Here is a 24,908-nt window from a genome sequence, read left to right on the forward strand (position 1 = left end):
GGTCTCGATCTCCTGACCTCGTGATCCGCCCGTCTCGGCCTCCCAAAGTGCTGGGATTACAGGCTTGAGCCACCGCGCCCGGCCAAGTTGAATCTTAAAATAGAGAACCAAAATGTAGCTGAAAAAATATGCGTGTGTTCTAATACTTCTGAATGTTCTTAGAAAATTGCTAATCCGAATTTTAAACTATTACATTTCACTTTTTAAAATACACAAGACATTTGTTTCATAAGACATTTGTGATGTTATATTTTGATATTCTGAATAATCCCCCTTGTGCCACAGTTTAGCATAGTTTCAATGCAACAAATATGATTTAGCTAAAATTAGCTGAAAGCATAATGGATATTAAAAACCTTCTGAGATACAAAGTTAAGAACATTACATATTTCTTTGGTATTGACTTTATGTGATGAATCACATTAATACATCTCAAGTCATTAATCTTGTCTGTTTGTATTTATTTAACTGGGATATGTAGTTTTGTTATATTCACTATTTACACCAGTTATGGCGGATGCTGTTTCACATATATCTAAAATTGGTTTACATATCAAGATGATTTATTTAAACTAGACCAACATCCACATTCATTTATGCTGTGGAAATCAACTTTGATTGTCTTTGTAGCCAACTTGGAAAAAAAATCTGGTAAAATCATTTAGTCTCTCAGTTTGCTTTACGAGTGATTTTTCTCTGGGAAAAGAAGGGGGGGACTTCTGCTAAATTGGGGATCTGGGTAACCGAGCATCTCTGGGAGGAACAAAGGAATAGAACAGAGGGGCTAATTGTTTAATTAGTAAATGTCTGCTTGGTTAATGACATATTAATGAGTTTTTAAGACCGTCATATCATTTACCATAAAAGACCCATGTGCCTATCCCTGGATGTACTGTATAATTAAGTAATGTGACCCAGAGGAGTTAATCATTTAAAACGCTGTCATCTTTCTCAAGTTTGCAGATAGAAGAGCTAGCACAGAAGGCACCTGCCAGGTAGAGTCAGGGTGGCACATAATTCTGAACTAAATTGTCTCTCTGCAACGGCTGCACAGTCAGATGTCTGCCCAGAAGCAGAAATTTTTTTTTCTTTTGACAATTGAAAAAGCTGCTAAGATACTGCCACTTGCTCCTTGGCACTCAGTTACTGGCAGTGAGAGTATGTGTTTGCAGAACAGGGACCATGTGAGTGGCTTTTGAGTACTTAAAAGAGTGTGGAGGCTCAGAGGACTCAGAGATTCTAGAGCTGTGCTATTCAATATGGGAGCCACTTGCCACGTGTAACTATTCAAATTTAATTAAATTAAATAAAATTTTAAAATTATTATTTTTTCAGTCATATCAGCCACTTGTCAAGTGTTCAATAGCCACATGTGGCAAGTGGCCCCTTTCTTGGTGGCACAGACATAGAACATTTCCATCATCAGAAATGGGATGGGATGGACCACACTGTGGCTAAATGCAAATGGTGGTGGGGGCCACCAGGACACTGGCAAGCAGTGCTCACCCTGTGTTCTCCATTCGCACCTGTGAAAAGCTGAAGAAAGAATGCATTCTTCAAACCCTGGAAGGTCAGCCCCAGTCCTACACCAATAGTTCATATCCTTTTTTCATGGGGCAGAATCCACACCAGAATATTGCAGCCATTTGTTTAGACTAGAAAATGATAATTTACCTTACCACAGAGCACACAATTTGGGGGATAAAAATTATGTTCTTATTGGTAAATTATAGAGCTTACTACCACAAGCAGCACTATGAAATTTTCCAGCCCAGCTCTTTGTTCTAACTTGCTTCCCTTAGACCCTCCAGAGCTTCTTGTTTCAGACCTACAGAACTGAATTCAAGTCCGAAACTGTAGTTCCACTGCTTTTGCATATGTCTATGTGGTTTTTCAATATAAGATAAACTCTATACTCAAAAACTTTTGAGTGCCTCAATTTTCTTGGACCTTCTGCAGAAAAAAGAATTCTCCAAATGGGTTATTTTAAACAATTTACTTCTCATTCCTGTTTCTTGAGCTCCACTCTACAGTCGGATTTGCATTAATATTTTCTTGCATTAGATCTCTCCGCTCTCTTCCTGGCCTCTATTTTTCTAAATATTTTTGTTGTGTTTTAGTCATTTTAAATTTAATATCCTGCAAATCTCTAATTAATTATGTAAGCATGTGCCACCTTATACAAGTGAAGAGTGATTCCAGTATGTCTTCAGGGTAGAAATACTTAAGACCCACTTCCTAATCTGCTGGTAGTAGCAAGAGGTCTAGGAGCTCAATCTATTTCCCTTCAAGATTCCTGCTGAATCTTGACAACGGGACAAGAACCTTGTCACCTACATTGGGAATCTTTGCTGGAGCTATGTGATAATGGTGCTACTGCCAACAACTTGGCACTGGCCATATCCCACCTGACGCAAATGCTCCAAATAATATAGGCATGGAGTCCCAATCATCCCACAAATGCTAACACATCAGACCCTTCTAATTTCCAGCAGTCCAGGACTTTCTCTGTGTGATTTGCAGTGGAAGAAGAACAAGCAATTTATTTTAAAAAACATAGTTCCGGAGGTCGGTTAACATACACAGTTCAGACGTAACTCTCTAGATAAGTGCACATCCATCTTTCTGAGTTAGAGAAGTCCTGCAGAAAGTATTGCTTGAGCGTAAAAAAATGTTATCACAAAATTCATGTATTTCCCCCTTGTTTGACATCAAATAGGGTAGATAGATTCTTGCACACAAGTGTTACCTCTTTCCCTACTTCATTGGCGGAAGGAGTATACTATTTCTCTCCTTGCCCCTGTGACTTTGTCTCATGGTGGACAAAGTGTTCTTTTCCACCTGTTGGTCTGGGGCTTGAGTATGTGTTTTACTTTGGTCAAATAGATCTTATCCGGTACAATTTGATCAGAGGCATAACCTACACTTGCCCAGTTGGGCTTGCACTCTTGTATTCCTGCCTTTTATCATAAGAAGATACCTTGAGTAACTTTTTTAAGTGGCTGAGAGAGACACACACAGAATAACTTGGACCCAATCTGAAGCCTGGACCCCAACCCAGCTGAGGCTAACCTAGCTCAGCTACATCCCAGCTAACCTGAAGATGTGTGAGTGAGAAAAAACATGCTTATTTTTGTATGCCACTGAGATTTTGGATCTGTCAATAACTGAGACATCAGCCTTTTAATGATTAGCAAGACAGTATTAATTGTGTGTGAAGGTCAAAAGGCATCTGAGGTTGTACAGGCAGGATTGTCTGTTCTTTCTGGCTTTGTTCTTTCATGATTATGAAACACTAGGAGCCAGAACAGGAAGAGTATTTGCCAGTTCAGCCCTACTCTTATATACTGACATGGTAGAGAAGTGCAAGAAGATGGTCTTAGTCTTTGTCTTGGTGAGGCATGCCTGAAATGCAGAAGTGGGTAAAGGCCTTAGTTCTTGTGAGGCCTGTGAAGATGGCTTTGAGAGCCATTAGGGAATTTTATAAATATCCTATTTCACCTCCTTCCAGGACCGTGCTGTGTTTGCATGTCTCCACTCTCCTTGAAGTTGTCCTTGGCCAATTACTTGTTTTGGACAATAAAATGTAAGTAGGTTTGATGTGTGTGATGTGCTACTTCTGAGTAGAAGCCCTAAGAACTAGTAGTGTTTACCTTACCTCTCCTTGCCCTCGCCATTGTAACTGGCCACTTCCCACATGGTGGAGGATGATGCTATGGAAGCCAAGTTCAGAGCTGATGGACATAGAACATGAGATGGAAATACACATTTGCTATTCTAACTCACTGAGAAATTTCTGTATTACACCGTAACCAAACCTATCTTGGACTCTTACAATTTCCTATATTCAAGATGATTGAAATCTAGTAAAGGAGATGAGACAGGTTCCTATTCAAATCAATATGGGAATAGCGCCATGAATGTATGGTTCAAAGTAAATTTTATTCGAATGTGGAACAAAAGAGAAATTGCTTCTGACCAAAGTGATCTGGAAAGACATAGTTAAAGATAGATGAACAGCTTGAGCAGTCATTTGAATATGATAGGATCTCAATAGAAAAATTATAGAGGGAGGCATTCAAGAGAGATGAAATGGGAATGGAGTTGGAAAGCCCAAGGAGTATTTAAAAAATGGAGAGCAGACAGATGGACTTGCGTTGAAGCCTTTTTAAAACAGGCTCATTGCATACAGCTGAGCAGCCTTTCAGTACAGAAACTCATGCTGTGGCCTGGAGTATAAGGCCCAAATAATACCAGATAAGAAGACCAGGGCAGAGGGTGAAGACCCTTAAATGTCAGACAAAGAAATATGACCTATGTTCTATTGGGATGAGAGCAATGGGAGTTATCAATGCTTTATGTGTAGTGCAGGAGTCAGAGGAAAGCAGTGTCTTAAGAAGATTCTGGCATGGTCTACATGATGAACAAGGAAATTAAAAAGGTGACTTATCTAATTTTCTCTCCCTCTTGCTTTGTCTAGAGGACCCACCACAACAGTTGAAGAATGATATGGAAAACCTTGATATACAATTCATAAAATGGGAAGATACAAATGAAAAGGCACTTCTAGAGGGAAATATGTATCACGGAGTCATTAGTCTACAGGTTCTGTCACTTAGAAGGCTATGTAACCTTAGGCAAGTTATTGCTATATCACTTGAAGCTTCACATTCTATACATGCAAAATGGTGATAATACCAGTACACATTTCATAGACCTCTAGAGGAGTGGGTGGTAAATGAGAAAATTCACACATCCCAGTGCCTATTTAGCCTATATAGTAAATACCAACAAATAGAGGCTACAATTACTTAAATTAATGATCATTTCAGTTTCTCCCGGGGAGTATGATGGTATTTTTTTTTTTTTTTTTTTTTTTTTTTGCCTACTAAGCAATCAATTTGCTGTTTCTATGTAATACTTTTTTGGAGAGGAAGACAAACTTCCTAAAAATGTTAAGCTATCAAAATAAAAATGAAAAAATGCACTTTTCTGTTATTTCAACATCATTCGTCCATTAGACCAGAAACACCAAGTAAGCATGACCATCAAGGCAGTTCTTTGTGCAGTTCGGTAATTCCTTTTAAGGCCCCCAGGGAGGCTGGTAGGAAAGAATACTGAATAGGAAAGCAAACAAGATTAGGTCAGCACCCACTCTCCCTTTGGGGGGATTCACAGTACTGTTTTTGTTTGAATAAGCAAAGCTCTTGCAAAAGTTTGGTTTGTTTCTCACTGAATCCAACGTCTTTTCCCTATCCTTCGGCTAATATTTTAAAAGGTAAAGCAAGCATTCAAAAAAGTAAAGTGGCAGTTTAAATAAAAAGTGGAGAAATGTTTTTCAAAAGGCAAACAAAGTCAGCCAAAATAAGACAGCCTTCCTTAGTTGTATAAACTGAAAATCGGTGAGTGAAGCTATAGAAATGCCTGTGTGCCTCTTCTCTGCCTGTATCTATCTTGGACACTTACATCTTCACATCAACAAAATTAGTAAGGAAGTTATTACCCAATTTTACAAATGAGGGAAGAGCAATTTAGTAAATTTAAAAGCACGAAATAAAAACGGGATTTCACTCATTCATTCAACAGAGATTTATGAGTGTTGATTTTATGGCAAACACTGTTTAAACCACAAGGATGTAACCTTGACCAAGTCACAGAATGGAATTTCAAGCAGCTAGAAATGTAATGGTGGGGTGGGAGGTGGACAAATAAACATAGAACTAGTGTGATGAGAGCTTTGAAGGCTCCTTGGAGGAGGTGAATTCAAGCTTGAGTCCTGCTGGGTGATGGCAGGTTAGCATCTGCTAGGGCGAGAGGGCAGGGCACCGGGGAAACAGAAGCAGGTCAAGGTGGCTGGAATGTGGCATGAGAGGCAAGCAGTGGCCAGAGCACTTGGATCGTGAAGTTCCTTCTGCATTATGGCGTCTGGACTTCATCAGAATACGTTGTCGATTTCCACTGTCTTTATTAGAATCTGATAAATCCTTAACCTTTCTATCACTACCACCTCCATCCAAGCCATTACAATTCCTTACTGTGATTATTATCATATTCTTTTGTGTGATCTCCCTTCTGATCTTGACGTCAAGTCTATTCTAATACTGCCAGAGTAAGCCTGTTAAAACGTAAGTTAGATCATCACTCTTTGGCTTACAACTTTCAATGTTTTGTTTTTTGTTTTTTGTTTTTTGTTTTTTGTTTTTTTTTTTTTGAGACGGAGTCTGACTCTGTCGCCCAGGCTGGAGTGCAGTGGCCGGATCTCAGCTCACTGCAAGCTCCGCCTCCCGGGTTTACGCCATTCTCCTGCCTCAGCCTCCCGAGTAGCTGGGACTACAGGCGCCCGCCACCTCGCCTGGCTAGGTTTTTGTATTTTTTTTTAGTAGAGACTGGGTTTCACCATGTTAGCCGGGATGGTCTCGATCTCCTGACCTCGTGATCCGCCCATCTCGGCCTCCCAAAATGCTGGGATTACAGGCTTGAGCCACCGCGCCCGGCCCCAATGTTTTTTACTCATTAAGAAAACAGACAAATGAAAAAGAGCCTGGATCCATATAGCCTGTATGGCTTTACTGGATCTGCTACCTTCTTTCACCACTCAGTTTCTACCATATACTCTCTGATCTCACTTCTTATTGCTGTTCTCTTTCCTCATTCTGTCTGGTCCATTGATTCAGCTTCCCTCCTGTTTCTAGAGCACACACAGTGCCCACAGCATGCTGTCACCACAGGACCTTTGCACCTGCGACTCTCTCTGCTTACAATGTTTCTTCTTTCTGACCTCCTTAATTAAGGTCTCTACTTTCTCTACTTAAATGTCACCTTCTTGCTGAGGCTTCCCCAATTCCCTTTATGTAAAGTTGTAACTCATCCTCCTACCCACCTCAGGAATCTCTGTCATGGAATTCACTATCTAACATACTTAAATTTCATGTGTTTCTCTTGTGTATCGTCCATCTCCTCTTCTAGCATATGATCTCCTTGAGAGGAGGCATGTCTGCCTGTCTGCTCACTGCTGTGTCTCTAGTACAAACAACAGTGCCTGGAATAAAGAAGCTTTCCACTGTTTATTGACTACATGAATGAGTACACCTGGACACAACTGGAACAGTTGCATATGCCTTCTGAATGGAGCTTTCATTTCTTTATAAGACAAATAGTAAACACTGAACTTCTGAGTGTCACTGTGTGATAAGATTAGCCTAAATAGTAAATCCAAATATAAAGGAATACAAAATGTTATAATCTAGGGAGGATACAGGCAAAATCTAGGCAGCTCAGATCTATAATTTTTACTTTGAAGGTCAAAAATAGGAGCAAAATACCAATATCATAACCCAGAAGGGAAAGCGGTTTTAATAAACATAAAATGTTTGGCTTATGCTAGTTCTTTATTTGTGGTAGTGAGAGGTGAAGCCAGCTGGACGTCCTGGGTTGAGTGGGGACTTGGAGAACTTTTCTGTCTACCTAGAGGATTGTAAACCCACCAATCAGCACTATATGTCTAGCTAGAGGAGTATAAATGCACCAATCAGCACTATGTAAAAACGCTAGCCAATCCGTGCTCTGTGCTAGCTAAAGAACTGTAAATGCACCAATCAGCACTCTATGTCTAGCTAAAGATTTGTAAATACACCAATCAGCACTCTGTAAAAACGCAACAATCAGCACTCTGTGTCTAGCTAAAGGATTATAAACGCACCAATCAGCATTCTGCGAAATGGACCAATCAGCACTCTGTAAAATGGACCAGTCGGTGCTCTGTATAATGGACCAATCAGCAGGAGGTGGGCAGGGACAAATAAGGGAATAAGAACTGGCCACCCCAGCCAGCAGGGGCAAGCTGCTCAGGCCCCCTTCCATTCTGTGGAAGCTTTGTTCTTTTGCTCTTCACAATAAATCTTGCTGCTCCTCACTTTTTGGGGTCGTGCCACCTTTAAGACCTGTAGCACTCACTGTGAAGGGCCATGGCTTCATTCTTGAAGTCAGCAAGACCAAGAACCCACCGGAAGGAAGAAACTCTGGACTCAGTTGTCTCTTTGTTTCCTTATCCTAATGAAACACCAGATTCGTTCGAGCTGATCTATCAGCATGGCTCTGACGCTTATTATTATTATTATTATTATTATTATTTTGGTTACTTTAACAGCTAAAACACTTCCTTGTAATTTACCCAAAGTGGCTTAATAAAAATGAAGTATTACTCAAAAGTATGTGATAGGACTAGATTTAACCATAATCTGGTCTAGGACCTCAAATGATGTCATCAGTACTCAATATTCCTCCACCTCACAGTTTCATCTGTCCCCTAGCCTGGCTTTAGTCTAGACAGTGTCTTCATAGTGGCAGGATGACTGCAGCAGTGTCAGTGTCAGCGACATTTAAGTCTGCAGCAAACAAGTAACTTTTCTGGCAGCATCCCTTGAGAGTCACTCTGATTTGACCAGCTTGAGTTACAAACCACCTTGATTTGTGGCCAGGGAAAATGCAACATAGTGATTAGTTCACCCATGGGTCACATTCAGGTCCTATGAACTGATAGTGAGTTAGGTGCCAAATAAAAATCATTGTTCATGGCAGAAGGTGCCCATGAGGATGCATGAGTACCAATCTACTTGTGTCACCTTCTGTTTTCTTCTAGAATTTCCTGAAGTTCATTATTGTTAAGGATCTTAGCAACCAGTCTTTGGATTTAATATTAAAAAAATAAAATGATAGCAACTATGGTGACACATTTTTAGTAACTTTTGCCATATTTTAGAAAGTTAGTTAATATATATAAACATCAGAAATTACTGGACAGATCACTAAGGGTTATGACTTCATGGTAATTTATTTATTTGTTTAGAGATGGGGTCTCGTGTTGCCTAGACTGGAGTGTGGTGACATGATCATGGCTCACTGCACCCTCAACCTCCTGGGCTCAAGCAATCTTCCCAAGTAGCTGGGATTACAGGTGTGCACCATCATGCCCATCTTATTTTTGTATTTTTTTTTAGATATGGGGTCTTTCTCTGTTGGCCAAGATGGTCTAGAATTCCTGTCCTCAAATGATCCTCCTGTCTTAACCTCCCAAACTGCTGGGATTACAGATGTGAGCCACGATGCCTGGCCTTTGTGGTAATTTAAATTAAGCCTTTCCTGAATAGAAATTTATCTGATGATGATAATGATGATAACACATAATACTCAGACAATTGGGCAGAAAGTAGGTTTGTGTATTCTTTTTTCTTTTTTTGAGATGGAGTTTCACTCTTATTGCCCAGGCTGGAGTGCAATGGTGCGATCTCAGCTCTCGGGTTGAAGCGATTCTCCTGCCTCAGCCTCCCAAGTAGCTGGGATTACAGGTGCCTGCCACTATGCCCAGCTAAATTTTGTATTTTCAGTAGAGATGGGGTTTCACTATGTTGGCCAGGCTGGTCTCTAATTCCTGACCTCAGGTGATCCACCCACCTTGGCCTCCCAAAATGCTGGGATTACAGACGTGGGCCATGGCACCTGGCCTGTTTTTGTACTCTTTAATCCACCATTCACAGAAAGGTTGAGATTGGTGCCTTCTGGGCATGTGAATTTTCTTTGGGAAGGCAAACTGCAACTGTTGGGTAAAGTATGTAGCAAAATGAAAAACACCAAATACTTTGGTATGCCATTCAACAAATTGATAGACGTTCTCTTCTTACTTTCGGCAGTGTATTTTATTATCCCATTCCTGATTTGTTAGCACTTCTCTCCAGTGATACGAAAATCAAGAAATGAAGTTAAAATTTTAGGAATATTCCCAAACAGTAAAAATTGGTGAGATAATTCTATCAGCCTCCATGGTTTTTCCTAGTAGGAGCCAATTCAGTGCCTTGCGGTATTCACACAAAGAGAACATATTTTGCATAACATACCTTCCAAGCAGTGATTATCCCTTGCAGGCTGTGTGTTCTTCCAAGTGGTCCAGCTGATTAGAAGCTCTGAGTGAAATCTGTGCTGGTTGATAACCTGGCTACCTTGGCTTTCTACTACATTAAACCCTCTTTGTTCTTTTTAAACAGTAGCACTCATGCCAGTAGACTTTCCCTGCCTTCAGAAGCTATGTTTCCTTGCCAAGAATTTAATTCTTACAGGTCACCAAGAAGTAGATGGTATGTGTTGGCAACATTAATATCAGAATGCAACTTTTGAGATTATGAATTATCAATAGAATATCACATATTGCATGCCTTTGTAGTTAAATTTTCAAATAATTCAGTATTGAATAAATGTTATTGATCATCACAATCTTCACCAAATTGATGGAACCTTCCCCAGTTCTATCACATAATAGTCCCATTCAGTGTCCCATGTTAGAGAGTTAGATGGAGCAGAAAAAAATACCAGGATGTTTGAGAAATGTTTATAGACCCATAACATATTGGCATATTAATGCCTTGAAATATCATTCATCATCTCTCAAAGTTATCATTTGTTTAGGCTGTTTTGAACCTCTTTTTGCCAGGTGACGACTTTTAATATTCCTTGAACTTAATTTCCATGGAGTACACATTAGAAGATACTAATTTAACACTTACATGGTCCTGTGTGCAGGAAGCTTGCCTCTGTATCACTGTGGTGTTCAGAAAAAGACAATAACAGTCTAGGTCTTTGGCCTTTTCATCTCTGCTCTAAGCCACAGGTCAGAAAACTTTTTCTGTGAAGTCCCAGATAGTAAATCTTTTTGGCTCTGTGGGCTATACAATCTCTGTCGCAATTACTCAGTTCTGCCCTTGCAGCCACAGACAATATGGAAACATAATGACCATAACTGTATTCCCATAAAACTTTATTTATGGCTAACAAATACTGGATTCCATATACTTTTCGCATATCGAGATTTTTTTTTTTTTCCTTTTGATGTTTTTCAACCATTCGTTACTCATGGACAATACAAAAACAGGGAGTGGATTGGATCTGGCCCATGGACCACAATTTGCCAACCCCTGCTCTAAACTAAAATGGGTAACCTAGATGATATCTGGACTTCTTTTCACACCAGCCAGATCGGCATTCTGTATTACTATTTTCTTACTTTTCTTCTGTGCTTTTGCAAAAATCTTGAAGAAGACAAACCTTCTAACTCTACCCATCCCTCAGTGCTCATTAAGTTCCTACTGCCTTGATTAAACTTTTTCTTTACTCTTTCTTCACACAGAAATTTTTCTACATGACCCTTTAGAATAAGATATCTCAGGGCCATACCAGTAGCACCTCTCCTCTGACATTTTGAAATACATTTTGTTTTGCTACATACATTCAGAGAACACATGTTTTTTGGTCTCTGGATTTTTTAAAATATTTTTTAGAGCACAAATCTAGTCTATGTTACTTTATAACACCACTCCTGAACCAAGCTAGCACATAATTGTATATCCACTGAGCAATCAAACACATGTTATAGAAAAACAGATAGTGTATAATCATATGAGAATGGATGAATATTGTATCTATATTTTTATAGTCAATACTCAACTCTCTGCACATTTAGTATATGGCAAAGTGTAATTGACATGGGGTAGCAGAATGGATGTTATTATGTTTGGGGTAGTATGGTTTATTCTCAGATGTCCGTCTAATGAAAGCAGGTAGTTGGCTTGTCTTCATTCATTCGATAAATACATGCTTATTGAGTTCCTGTATCATAAGTCCCAGCAGGGAAGCACATCTGGGTTGTCGTTCTCATTTGTACAACATGACATCATCTCTGGGTCCAGCTTCAGCTGAGTGTGCCTCTGAAACATCTTGCACATCAGACCTCTTCTCCCCTCCATGCCTGCCTCTGTTCGCCTCTCATTGCTGCTTGATTTAACAGTTAGTTTTTCCTCCTATAGTCAGCTGGTGTCTTCTACCTTGTACACAGTTGTCAGAGTGATACTTCTATGACGTATAACATATTATTAATGTGTTGCTAATTTCCTGTGTCTAACTGTTTTAGGATTTGCATAGCCTGCAGGATGTGTGAGCTTCTCAGGGTGTACATGTTCTCCCATGAAGACCCCTGCCTCCCTCATCTCTTTCATCTTGTACTACTTGCTAGAGCTTCCATAACAAAACATTACTGACTGGGTGGCTTAAACAATAGAAATTTACTTCCTCACAGTTCTGGAGGCTGGAAGTACAAGACCATGGTGCTGGTAGGGTTGGTTTCTCCTGCAGCCTGTCTCCTTGTTTTATAAATACCACATTCTTTCTTTGTCCTCACTGGGTCTTTCCTGTGCACACACATCCCTGGTATTTCTGTGTGTCCCAGTTTCTTCTTCTCCTAAGGTAGCAGTACGATTGAATTACTGCTCAATCTAACAGTCTTGTTTTACCTTAATTACCTCTTTAAAGACTCTAATTTTGAAATACGGTAACATTTTGAGAGATGGGGTTAGGACTTCAACATGCAAATTTTGGGGAGGTACCGTTCAACCCATAATGCATCCCTTACTTTCTTCCTTCTCCCTGACAAGCATCGGCCACACCAGATGTTTTTCTGATTACACCAAAGCCTTCCATACCTCATGCTTTGCTACATCTGCTTTCTTTGCATGAGATGCCTTTGTCATATCTAGACCCTTTTTCTGCCTGATGAACACTGATAATATTTCAAGATGTAATTTAGAAATCACCCTTGTCTGGATGCAGTGGCTCACGCCTGTAATCCCACCACTTTGGGAGGCTGAGGCGGGCGGATCACGAGGTCAGGAGTTCAAGACCAGCCTGGCCAATATGGAGAAACCCCGTCTCTGCTAAAAATACAAAAATGAGCCTGGTGTAGTAGTGCGTGTCTGTAGTCCCAGCTACTCAGGAGGCTGAGGCAGAAGAATCGCTTGAACCCGGGAGACGGAGGTTGTACTGAGCCGGGATCGTGCCACTGCACTCCAGCCTGGGTGACAGAGCAGGCTGCCTCAAAAAAAAAAAAAAAAAAAAAAAGGAATCACCCTTTCTGTATTGTCTTTCTTGACCTCTTGGTGTCTGTGGAGAAGTTCCATGGTTGCATCTGTGACAAGTGTTGTACTCATCTGGGTGCATCTGTCCTCGGTCCTAAATTGAAAACCAGAGCCTACGTTTCATTACTGCTCAGTGAAGGTTTGTTGGATGAATGACTTGCAGAATCTTCTCTGACCCTCTTGAGTTTTGATTGGTTGGATAAATTGTTAGATAATGAGATTAGTTGGATAAATTGTTAGATGAGGCAACAGAAATACTGCAGTTCCTGGGTTACCAAAGCAATTTTGTGAAGATACCTATACTGACCAGGATAAGCTTAAGATACGTAAAGTGCAACCACTGTGAAAGGTAAGATGATAGGTTGTGCATAGAAGTGGACACAAATTAATCCAGGAAACTTTTACCTTAAGCTAAACTATTATTTTCTTAGATTTATTTACAAGAAAATGATTAGAGTAAAAGTTTTGCTTTTAAAAATCACTTGAAAAATTTCCCAGAGTCTCTTTTATTTCTTTTTTCCTCACAAACAAAAAGAGCTAGCTTTTTCCTAAAGAAGTTTTATCCTGATGATTTACTAAGTGAGATACTAGATAATTACTTTTACTTTATATTAGATTTTTACTTGGCACCTCAGGACTTGGAAATACAGCTTTCTTTGAGGGGAAAATGTTTTGAAACATAAAACTTCCAAGACAAAGCCGTACCTATTTTCTAGTGCAATATATAGCAACTTGTAGAATCTCATATACAAGATGAGAGTTGAGAGAATTTTATAAAATTCTCATTTAGTTAGCAATATTAGAAAAATATTTAATATGTTACTTTTCACCCTTTCATAGATGTTAGACAAAAAAAAAAATAGATGTAGATCTATTCTGACAATATTTCCTTTCCTTTGACACTTTGCTCCATGACTTGTTCTGTGGTTCCCCATTTTTTGAAATGTAAATAAGACCTATCTAGTATAAACCATAAGTTATAGTTCATTATAAACTATAGCTTATAGCAAACTCTAAGCAAGAATGATGAACCACTGCAATTTGGAGGAGAGAAATCCCCTGCCTGTTGGTAGGACTACATCAAGGTAGGTAGTTATCTATGTTTCTTTGGAAGAGTCTCAAATCATGTCATTAAAAATGGCAGTACTATACATATACCTGATGGCTTTGTCCCTTGGTTAGGCTTTTCATTCATTAGTAAATTCATCAGTTTATTTCATCCATCATTCAATCCATGTTTCCTCCAAGCTTGCTGTGTGCAGGATACTTTGCTACATTAACTATGCAGTGCCTTATTGTATGCAGGTATTTGCTCCATTTATTTTCACGACAAGGTTTCAAAAGAAAACTCTTAATACATCCGGTGAGGGCCTTTCCACTTGAAAAAAAATCCAAACACTTAACCTGACTGAAAATGTATCACCAAAGTGCTTGGCTTCTGGCATAAAGCAGGGAGTATGTATAAACACGTCATAAAAATAGATAAAACAAGAGCAAGGAGCCCAGAAGGGTAAAGTTGTCCTTTAGATACAGTCATGGTGACAACCCAAGCAGCGCCAGAGGATAAAGCAAGCTGCACCAGGCTTCAAGTCAACAGACATTTATTGAACTCCAGTTCTGCATGGGGCACTGTGATAGTTGCTTTGGGGGATGCAAAGATGAGTGAGACATCATTACTGCCCTCAAGAAATTTACAAGGGGAGACGGAGATACACAGAATTGCCATACAAGGCAGGATGCATTAAGTGCATGAAGAGAGATATAACTAAAGTGCTTAGGGACATGCAGGAGAAAGTGGTTAATTTTTACCATAAATATCAGGGAAGGCTTCATGCAAAAGATAGGCTTTGAGTTTTTCCTGTAAGTTTATATCAGATTCTGAGAGGCAGAGATATGGGAAAGAGTGAAGTAAACAGCACATAAGAACAGTCATGAAGAAGGCAATTTCACTGTGCAGTATTTAGAGCTTGAGTCAGAAAAGCAGGTCCACTAGAAGTGGGAGCTGGTTGCTATACACTGAATGTTTGCAGTCCACAAAATATGTTGAAACCCTAATCTCCAGTGTGATGGTATTTGGAGGTTGGGCCTTTGGGAGGTAACTGGGCTTGGACGAGGTCATGGGGGTGGAACTCACGATGGAACTGGAGCCTTTACAAGGGAATGAAGAGACAAGAGCTCTCTTTATGCCCCGTGAGGATACAGCAAGGCCCCAATCTGCAAGCCAGGAAGAGTCCTCATGAGAACCAGACCATGTGGGAACTGTGATCATGGACATTTCAACCTCCACAACTGTGAACAAGTAAGTGTTGTTCAAGCTACCCAGTCTTTGTTATTTTTTATAGCAGCCTAAGCGGACTGAGACACGTGAAGGTGGACTGAGATACGTGAAGCAGTCAATGTGGGGCTGCTCCCTCACTATGTGGTGCTGGAGCCTTAAGTGCATGGGGCAGGCAGTTGGGAGAAAACAGGGTGTGAAGTAGAGAGGGGTTCGAACAATGTGGAACTCCTGAGGCTGAGCTGGTTCCCACAAGGACCAAATGGGACCCATTAGCCCCTCTTACCATCTGTTAGCGTCCATCTTTGAATATGGAATCCATTTGCTAGAGTAGCTGGAGCCTTTCCTCATGGAGCTAAATCCGCTGCTGCCATGGGTGGGATAAGCTGAAGGAGGGGAGTGGGAAGGAGTTGAGGAGCTGCACTTGGCTGCTACCCCAGCCAACCACGTGTGCTGTGTGAAGCACAGCCTGGAGCCCTTGTGGACCTTTACAGCAAGCAAAGAGTATGGCTGCTACTTCACTTTTACCTTTTATATCTTGTGCAAATTATCTTATACTCCACCCCCAACCCAGAACTCTCCAGATAAAGGAATTCTGGGAAATGTAGTTCCAGTTTGTCTGAATTGATTTATTGCAAATCCACAACACAGCACCAGAATATTACCTAGGATTATATTCTACCTGTTTCAGTGCTACCGAATATTTTATCTTCTCAGAAACCATATAGTCTCTTTAGAACATCACAGTGAGTGCAACCCTCAACAGAGCTAACCTGGGTAATTGAAACCATTTAGGGAACAATGTATTCACTTGCTAAAGATCAATCAACTTGCTCATTTTTCAGTTGTTTAGGGCCTTGCTAGAAATTAACACAAAGCAGAGAATAAGATTAGAGTAAAAGAGAGAGTTATGTCAAATTGATTCTCTTCTCTCTCTTTTTTTTTTTTTTTACCATTGAAAAGTAAATAGAGAGACCCTTCTTCATTTTTATTGGACACCTTACAAATTCTAGGTACACCAGAGCTCTTACATACAGATGAAGAACAATATGGTCTTGGGAAGCTGCAAATACTAACTGAAACAAGCAGGACAGGGAATGAGTCAAATGATTAATTTTTTATGATGATAGATGTCTTACAACTCTTTGTTTCCTCGTCCTAGAAATGCATATGTATCTTTGGAAGAAACTCGGAAGTAAAGGCGAGAAGATTCTTTGTTTAAAACATTAAAAACAAAACAGACCAAAATATCAAGCAAGAAGTTTTCTGGCAATAAACTAAGCACAGCATTATTTTTTAAGGAACACAAACTAAATGTTCAACCTGTGGCAAATTTGTACTTTCTCCCTGAATTATGTTGTTATCAAAGAAAAAAAATGGAAAAGACTGGTGAAATATCATCAAAACTGAAACTAGAATTAAACAAAATTAAATTAAAATGAAATAAAATGGTGTCCATTCTTAATTCATCCTCACAGCTGGGCCACTAGTTTTATGCATCTTGGCAGCCAATATTTTTGTCTCTAGGGCATAAATTATGCATCAGGTACCTCTGAAACTCAGAGACCAAGGAAAAAGGAGGTAATTTGGAAGGTGAAATAAATGTGAACATTCTGAAGAAAGAATTGAATCTGTGCTTCAGGTTCAAAGATGAAATTCGACAGGAGTTGACAATGCATGGAAAAAAGTGCTGAATTTGAAGTTGGTTTTATTATCATTGTTATTTGAACCAAGAATTAAATCCAGTAACTCCAGAGCGGTGATCATAATTCTGTACTGCCGTTTTTCTATTTTAGAATCCAGGGTACTATTTCCAAGAGCTTGGACAAAAAAAAGGAGCTCGACTCTAAATCTCTAAATCTTGGTGTCTGGATGCACTATTCATGTGATAGGCTAAAATAACTACTAATACCTTAGGTTCGAACAGCACTTTATGAAGTGATTTCACATAAAAGATCTTTTTTGATATAACTTATATGGCATATCTTCCATTTTGCAGACAGGGTGAGTTGTTTGATGTGTAAGATGAGCTGAAATAGGAAAAGTGACAGAAAATTTACAGACCTATGGAATACTGTTCCACAATGGGGTATTCTTTATAATTATCTGGGCTGAATAGCACCATCCAAAGTTCTTAAATCATCAACAATGCCATTTTTACTGTAGAGGATAAGAGTTATGATCCTTTGACTCTTTAAATTTTCTTCCTTGACAAAAGTGATCTACCTTTCTAGCCAACCTGTCTCAATGATCCATAACGTTGCCACCCTGGTGCCAGATGGATATGATAGAAGGCTCCTAAAAGGCTCTTGGTTTGAGGAAAGTGTTGCTTACATACAAGAGGAATCTTGTGGGATTTAAGAAGTGGGGAGATGTAAGTTTGAGTCATTAATAACTTCATTTAACTAAATTTACTTTTACAATGTTAGCGTTGCTATTTTGGTTTATGTAGCTTTTGACTAATATTTTTAAAGATACTGAATATTATGTTAATTTCTTTACAGCATGGCTTGCCTTTAAATATTGCACCATGTCCATAGGTGCAATCTGTCCTAATCTATTTCTATTGAGGACCCAAAATAGGCACTAAGATGCACATCTGTACAACTGTGCCAAAGAGCTATTTATCCCTTCTCTTGATCTAATCTACCATAAAATCTAGTAATTTCTTACTATTCCAATGATTACTCCTTGCCTATAGCTGATACTCAGTCAAAACAGCCTGTTACCACATTAGCTACATTATTTTTAGACCAAATTCCTCTTTACTGCCTACTGGATTTCTCATCTTGAATGCTCCATGAATTCATCAAAATTAGGATGCCCAGAATGAAAGCCATTACCTTCTCCCTCAAAGATGTCGTTTCTTTCTAAAATGATTCTGTCTATGTGTGAATGGCATCATGATTCCCTGAATCTTGCAAACTATTCACTTTGAAGTCATCTTTAACTCCATACCTTAATTGTTGACCACCTCATCCTGTTAAATCACAAATGTGTTTCCAACCCAACTTCTCCAATTTATTCCTGCTGATCGTGCTATTCCAAGTTCTCTATTTATTGCCTGGATTTTCTCAGCATTTTTGTAACTAGTTTCTTTGTCAATAATCTCTCATTATTCTGGCCCCAGGCTGCAATGACCTTGCTTTAATTTTAGTGGGATAGGGGTGTGGGGAGGGGGTAGGGATAGCATTAGGAGATATACCTAATGTAAATGACAAGTTAAGGGGTGCAGCACATCACCATGGCACATGTATATATATGTAACAAACCTGCACGTTGTGCACATGTACCCTAGAACATAAAGTATAATAATAATAAAAACATTTTAGTGGGATAGTTTCGAGGGGGTGGATGTTGGTGAAAACACTTATCTGCTTCTCTATTTAAGCTAGAATGCCTTACAAACTGCTTAGCAGAGGAATGCAACTCTTCACAAATTTGCCCCATATGGATCCTGCCCATGGAGTAGGTTCAATAAAGTAGACCAGAGATTGTCGGAGTGATGTGCAGGAGTGGGGAAAGGGAACTGAGGCATTGGCAAAGCTAGGAAAGCTGATGATACTTATCAATAGTGTGAGGCAATGTATCTAAACGGAGGTTGAAATATAGGAGAACCTGGGTTTCCTTAATGGGGCTATTAGGTGGGCAGTGAACCTGGTGTGCAGAGAATGAAGAAAGAGGTGATTGTGAGTGGGGCTGTACGTAACAGGACTCTTGTGTAGCATTCACGTGCTGTCTTTCCAGTTACTCTGACATGTGCATCCCTTGATTTAGCTGTGTAACAAATAAAAAAAAGTATATAATTTAGTGTATACAACATGATGTTTTCACATATGCATGCATTGTGGAATGGCTAAATGAAGCTGATTAATATTTGCATTCTCTCACATATGTATCTCTGTGTGTGTGTGTGTGTGTGGACACTTGAAATCTACTCTCAGCAATTTCAAGTATACAATACATTGTTATTAACTCTAGTCACTTTTGAACTTTTTGACTTTTGAACTTTTTCTTCTGTCTAAATAAAACTTTGTGTCCTTCGACCAACATCTTCCCAACTTCATAACTCTCCTACCCCTGATAACCACCATCCTCCTTTCTGCTTTGATGAGTCTGATTCCTCTGGGTACCTCATATTAGTGAAACCATGCAGTATTTGCCTTTCTGTGATCAACCTATTTCACTTAGCGTAATATCCTCAAAGTGTATCCATGTTGTTGCAAATGATAGATTTCCTTCATGTTTTTGAGGCTGAATAGTATTCCATGCGTACCATATTTGTTCATTCATCCATCAGTGGACACCTAGGTCACTTCCATATTTTTAGCCATACAATTTCTTAACGTAACTTGAGCACACCTAAGACTGCATTTCTGTCATTTGACACTTTGAAATGAAAACATTTTGAGAATATTCAGGGCATAAAAGTGGAACACTGTTATAAATTTCCTATTGATTGTAAACTTGATCAATGCAAAATTGCCCTCTTTACTCAATTTCATGTCTTAACAAAACAATGACTAATTAGCTGATTTATTCACTCAACAAGTATTTCTTTAAGTTTGATACATTCCAAATGCTTTTAGGAGCCTGTAAACAAAATTCACTGTCCCCATTTTGTAGAGCTTACGGAGAATGTAGTCATTACTGCAAATAATAGTGATATCAATATTTGTACTCTGGGTTTTTCTTTGAGGGGCGGAACTGCATTCTAGAGTCTTGTGTGTGATATTTTCTTGTGATACATTATTTTTGTGATATTTTGTGTAAGAAATAACAGATTATTATTTTCAATTGTTTCTGAGAGTCTTTGCCTTATAAAGGGGAAATTTAGACCCTTTACTTTTATTCTTCTGTTATTCTTTTGTCATTCTGATTTATACTTTTAAAAATATGTAATACTATTGCCTTTTATTTTATTTTTTTTTACAAGTGAAAGTGTAGCCACTCTCTTTTTCATTCTACCAGTTGCTATTTCAATCTTTTTCAAGAGAAGGCTAAAATTTTATGTAACTATCAAGGAGAGGACAAAATTATGGCTTTTAATGCTCCCTTTGGGAAGGTCAAGAATTTAGAGCTATTATTTTTCTCTTTCTTCTTAATTTAGGTCTTGATCAATATAACTGAAGCCTGTGGGGTATGTATGTATAAATATAGTTTAAATGTACTGGTTTAAAAGACTAAAACGTGTGTTTAGTCTAGGTCCAGGCTAGCAGTGCTCATTAGCAGTAAAAACTGGACCAGGGACTATTTCTGATACCAGAGTCAGTCTTCTTTCTGTTGCTTCCAGTTACCTTTCATCTTAGTCATAAGTTTGCAATTAAATAGCAAATGTGTTAGAGATCTCATTTTAAAACTAGTTCAACTCAGTGTGGAGCAACTCATGTAAAACTCTGACATTTCTTCAATGAATAACCAGCCTGATAAATTTAGCATCTTCTAACATTAGTCAACAAAAACGTTTTTGACTTATTGAAAGGACGCACATTTTCCAGAAGCCCACAATGATCATGCATCCTAAGCAATCCACACTATTTAAGCAATCTTTTTATCTATTTTAACAAACACAAGCAAGTTGCCATCTCAGTGACAACGTTTCTCCATGAAACACAATTCTTCTTTGGCCTTGATTTGATGCATTGGGTGCATTTAGTTTTTTGCACTACATTTCATTTCCCTCTGTGGAGTAATAATATAGTGCGTTAACGTTAAACCTCAAAAACATTCATGAAAAGGCATTTTATCCTACATTAGCAGCATCTTTAGATAGCCATAAAGCTCTTACTCTTCACCTGCAAGATAATTAAGCAAACCCTTCAAATGGCTGAGGCATAGCAGTGCTCCTGAAGTAAGTGGATGCATATAATAATCTGGTTCTCATTTTCCGAATATAGACAAGGCATGTTATGTGATACAGTCCCTTCCTAAAAAAAAAAAAAGAGAGAAAAAAACAGAAAAATCTGAAGTATTCATTTATCGTATGAAAAATCCTAGCTCTTTTAAAACATTCTTTATCATTGGCTGGAAGCCAGCGATCACTGTAGTCATTTGAAGAGGTATGTGTGTTCAGGATGATTTTTCTGTTTCTGCAGGGATGCCTGGATTATTAACTATTCTATATCATGAGAATAACTACTGGTGTTCCTCAGTAGAAGGCAACCCAATGAATAGAATTTTGTGAAACAACTTGTTTGCTGTATAATGGATTCAATTACACTTATTAAATTGTTCGGAAATACACCTGTGACACTGTAAATTAACAATGATGAAGTGAGCCAGCTCTAGGTTGGGGAACTCCCGTAACAAAGCACAGGCCAGCTGTCAGGAAGGGAGCCCTGGTTGTGGATGAATCAGTACAACATGAGGGAATCCGTGTCCAAGGAGCAGAAATCAGAAGGGAGAGTGGAGTCCTTAAAGAGCTACCAGCAGAGAAATGAAAGCTGAAAGGTCTGTTTTTAGAAAGAGAAGCTTTAATGAGCTAAAAGAAAGTAAATCCCATGAGCCCTAGGAGTTTTGTAAATAAAGAGACCAGCCTTCCCCTGGGTGTTAGGCTGGAAGCGAGCTTCCCGTTTAGAGATGCTGCTGCAATCACGTTTCATGTGCAAAGTTAGCTCGTCTGGATTCCTTGTACTCCCAATTTTTCAAAGGAGTGACCAGACACCCCCTGAAAATGTTGTTCACATTGCTTAGGATATGGTCCATTCGAGATTTATTTGGATTTTCAAGTAAATGCGCCACAGAAGATAAAAGTAAATAGTCACTTACCTCCCTGGGAATGAAGTAGGCACTTTCCTCATACTATCTAACTAAACAGCAGGGAAGGAAGGGAAGTTTGCTAGAGGAATAGATAGATAGGGCAGAGTGGCAGCGGAAAACAGCACAGCCCTGCCTCTAAGGTGGCACCTGGGGGGACTAGAGGAAGAGAAATGAAGGCATCAGGAGAAGGGTCAGGTAAGGGAAGTGAGAGGGCCGACGCTAACAGCTGGCATGTAACCTTGAATCCTGCCAGCCTACAAAGTCTCCCTACTCCATCTGCTATGGACAGAAGGCTTGTGTTCCCGTATTCCCCCTAAATTCTTATGTTGAAGACTAAATTTCCAACGTGATGGTATTTGGAGGCCGGGCCTTAGATTTTGAGTGGAGGCCTCATGAATGGGATTAGTGACCTTTAAAAAGACACGAAAGATGGTCTCCCTTTCTCTGCCATGTGAGGGCACAGTAAGAAGACAGCTCTCCATGAACCAAGGAAGGGTCACCCAGAACTCCTCAATCATGCTGGCACCCTGAGCTCAGACCTCCCAGCCTCCAGAACTGTGGGAAATACATTTCCGTGTTGAAGCCACCCAGTCTGTGGGGTTCTGTTATAGTACTGGACTGATAAATACTTCAGAGTGGGACGTTTGAGTTATGACATATGAAATAAGCAACAGCAATGTATACAGTTATTTTATATCTCATGTTACTACAGACACTTACTGCTGTTCCCTGGGGACCCTTGGTCCTCCCTTTTAGGTATTCAGCTACTAAGAGTAGGAATCAAACCAGTTTTCAGTATTAAAAGATTTTCCCCCTCTTTATCCACACAGCCTGAGCATAAGGCCTGGGCAAAGGGCACATTTGAAACAAACAAAGCAAATTCCCCCAGGGGTGGTACCTGACAACATGAATGACCCTGGCTCTTGGATGGATTTTCCCATTTCAAAGAAAGAGGGTGAAGAGAAATTAGATAATAAGAGTAAGAATGCCACTGTTGAACAGCAACCCTGTGACCCTAGAATTCTGACTAAAATAAGCACTTGAGGTGGGTATTTTTTACCCACCTCTATATAGAAAAGGAAGTCAAAGCCCAAAGCAGCGAAACAGCTTGTGTAAGATCGTGTATCTTAAGCAAGGTGAGAGTCTGTGTGAGATTCAAACTCATGCCTTTGCCCTTAAACCAAAATATCTGTCACGTTCCTTTTGAATCCCATTCTCTCGCAGTTTGATTTTATCATCTTTATGGCATAAATTGCTGCAAAATAAAATCCAATATGTAGAGTTGTAATGAATTAACGTAGATTGAAGTTCAACTGCAAAAGTGTAGTACAATAAACTATTTTACTTGATATTTATGAAACACACAGATCTACTAAAATTCAATTATTACTTCTAAGGAATTAAGTTTTATCATTTTTGGCAATTTGTTATTTTTATGTCCAGTTTTATAATGTATTTTGAGTTGGAATAAAATAGACCCCCCTTTTTCTTTTCAAAACAATAGCAATTTCAAGTACCCTGTCCCTTTATTTCAATATTGACATAAGATGAATAAAGTACTGTGCTTAGTAAACTCTGATTTTATTTGTTTCAACTACATGAAACTTCATTGGAGGAACAAAGTCTAGATTGTTTTGCTAAATTTTAAATCTCAAATATAAAATGTCCAATTATTCCTGAGTCATTTTCTTTTATCTTCTATTCTCAGTTATCACTTCAGGGCAAATCATGATATGTGAGGGTTTAGAATAAGCATTAGTTAAATAACTTATGAACCATGAATGCTTTCTTATAGGTTATGTGATATGCTTCCATCTTTAAGTTCCACATGAATCAAGTTAATCACAAAGTCATAGATTAAGTCAATCATAAAATTATGTTTTGGGCTTAGGCAATCACAAAGAACAGAGAATAAAAGGAAAAGGAGGGACACGTTGAAGAAGGATGATCTAACAACACGCCATTCATGAGTCCCTTTGTCCTCTTGGCACTGGCAGTTGGGGCTTCCTAATGTGATTATTTGATGTTAAAACTGGTGGGGAAACCCCGCATTTTACTGCCAATGACTTGTTTTATTTGGAAAGTATCTTTTCTTTTAACGGTATGGCAGTGCTATCAAATAAAGGTATACCTGTCCTTTTCTATTCTTAGAGTAATTCTTAGGAGAATATTGAATTTATGACCATTGCCCAATGGTGTATCATGATGCTTTAAACAAAAATGTCTTTATCCTTTTACAAATTGGATAATAACTAAGGCAATGAAATCTAATGAATACCCTCTTTATGTTTTTTCTGAAGGTGTGTGAGGAGCATTGACTTTTAAGAAATGTACATCCTTGGAGCTCTCTGCTGAGACAGGCAGTGGAATGAGTAGGGTCAGGGAGCCAGGGGTTTGGGGCCCCAACCAGCCTATGACTTCGGAAGGGGCCCTCATCATACTCATCATCTCTCTAACTATGTTCTTCCATGTGCAAAATGAGAAGGAAAGCCAGTAATTGAAAAACTTCTTTCCAGTCTTAAAGATTTGGGATTTTCAGCAGATGGAATAAGGAAAGTGATTTTTAACTGTTAATGCTACTTGGTTTTTAAAGAAAACAGCAAAATTGGGGTGCAGAGATATGATAATGAATTGTATTTATTCTTTATGATAGAAACAGAGTGATGGCTTTTAAAAATTACTAATTGCTCAGAATTGAAAATCACATTTCCTCTGTTGTCCAGGAGTATCTGGCGGATAAGTGTGCCTTTTGATAGAAGGGCAAACTGCTATGTGGCATTTAAAAGTGTAGGCTACACAGATAAGGTTGCTTATTTTGGAAACCCAGCTTTACTCCTCTCTGATAGGTCATCTTTGACTACATTCTCTAAGGTTATCACCAGGAACTCAAGGACTTGTGCTTTGAACACAGGAGATTTCTT

The 24,908-nt window shown here is 39.1% G+C and overlaps 2 long non-coding RNA genes across 2 annotated transcripts in view; both read left to right on the forward strand.

Moving 5' to 3' along the window:
* Positions 1-24,908, forward strand: part of LOC105526623 — a 359,766-nt gene that overhangs the window by 218,582 nt on the left and 116,276 nt on the right. The gene's annotated exons all lie outside the window — the stretch shown is intronic.
* LOC105526621 lies at positions 15,071-16,693 on the forward strand. The gene is made up of 2 exons (XR_001004106.1): positions 15,071-15,252; positions 16,391-16,693. It is a non-coding gene; the product is annotated as an uncharacterized LOC105526621 (long non-coding RNA).

The sequence above is a fragment of the Colobus angolensis genome, unplaced genomic scaffold, assembly GCF_000951035.1.
Source record: "Colobus angolensis palliatus isolate OR3802 unplaced genomic scaffold, Cang.pa_1.0 Scaffold6, whole genome shotgun sequence".
NCBI lineage: Eukaryota > Metazoa > Chordata > Mammalia > Primates > Cercopithecidae > Colobus > Colobus angolensis.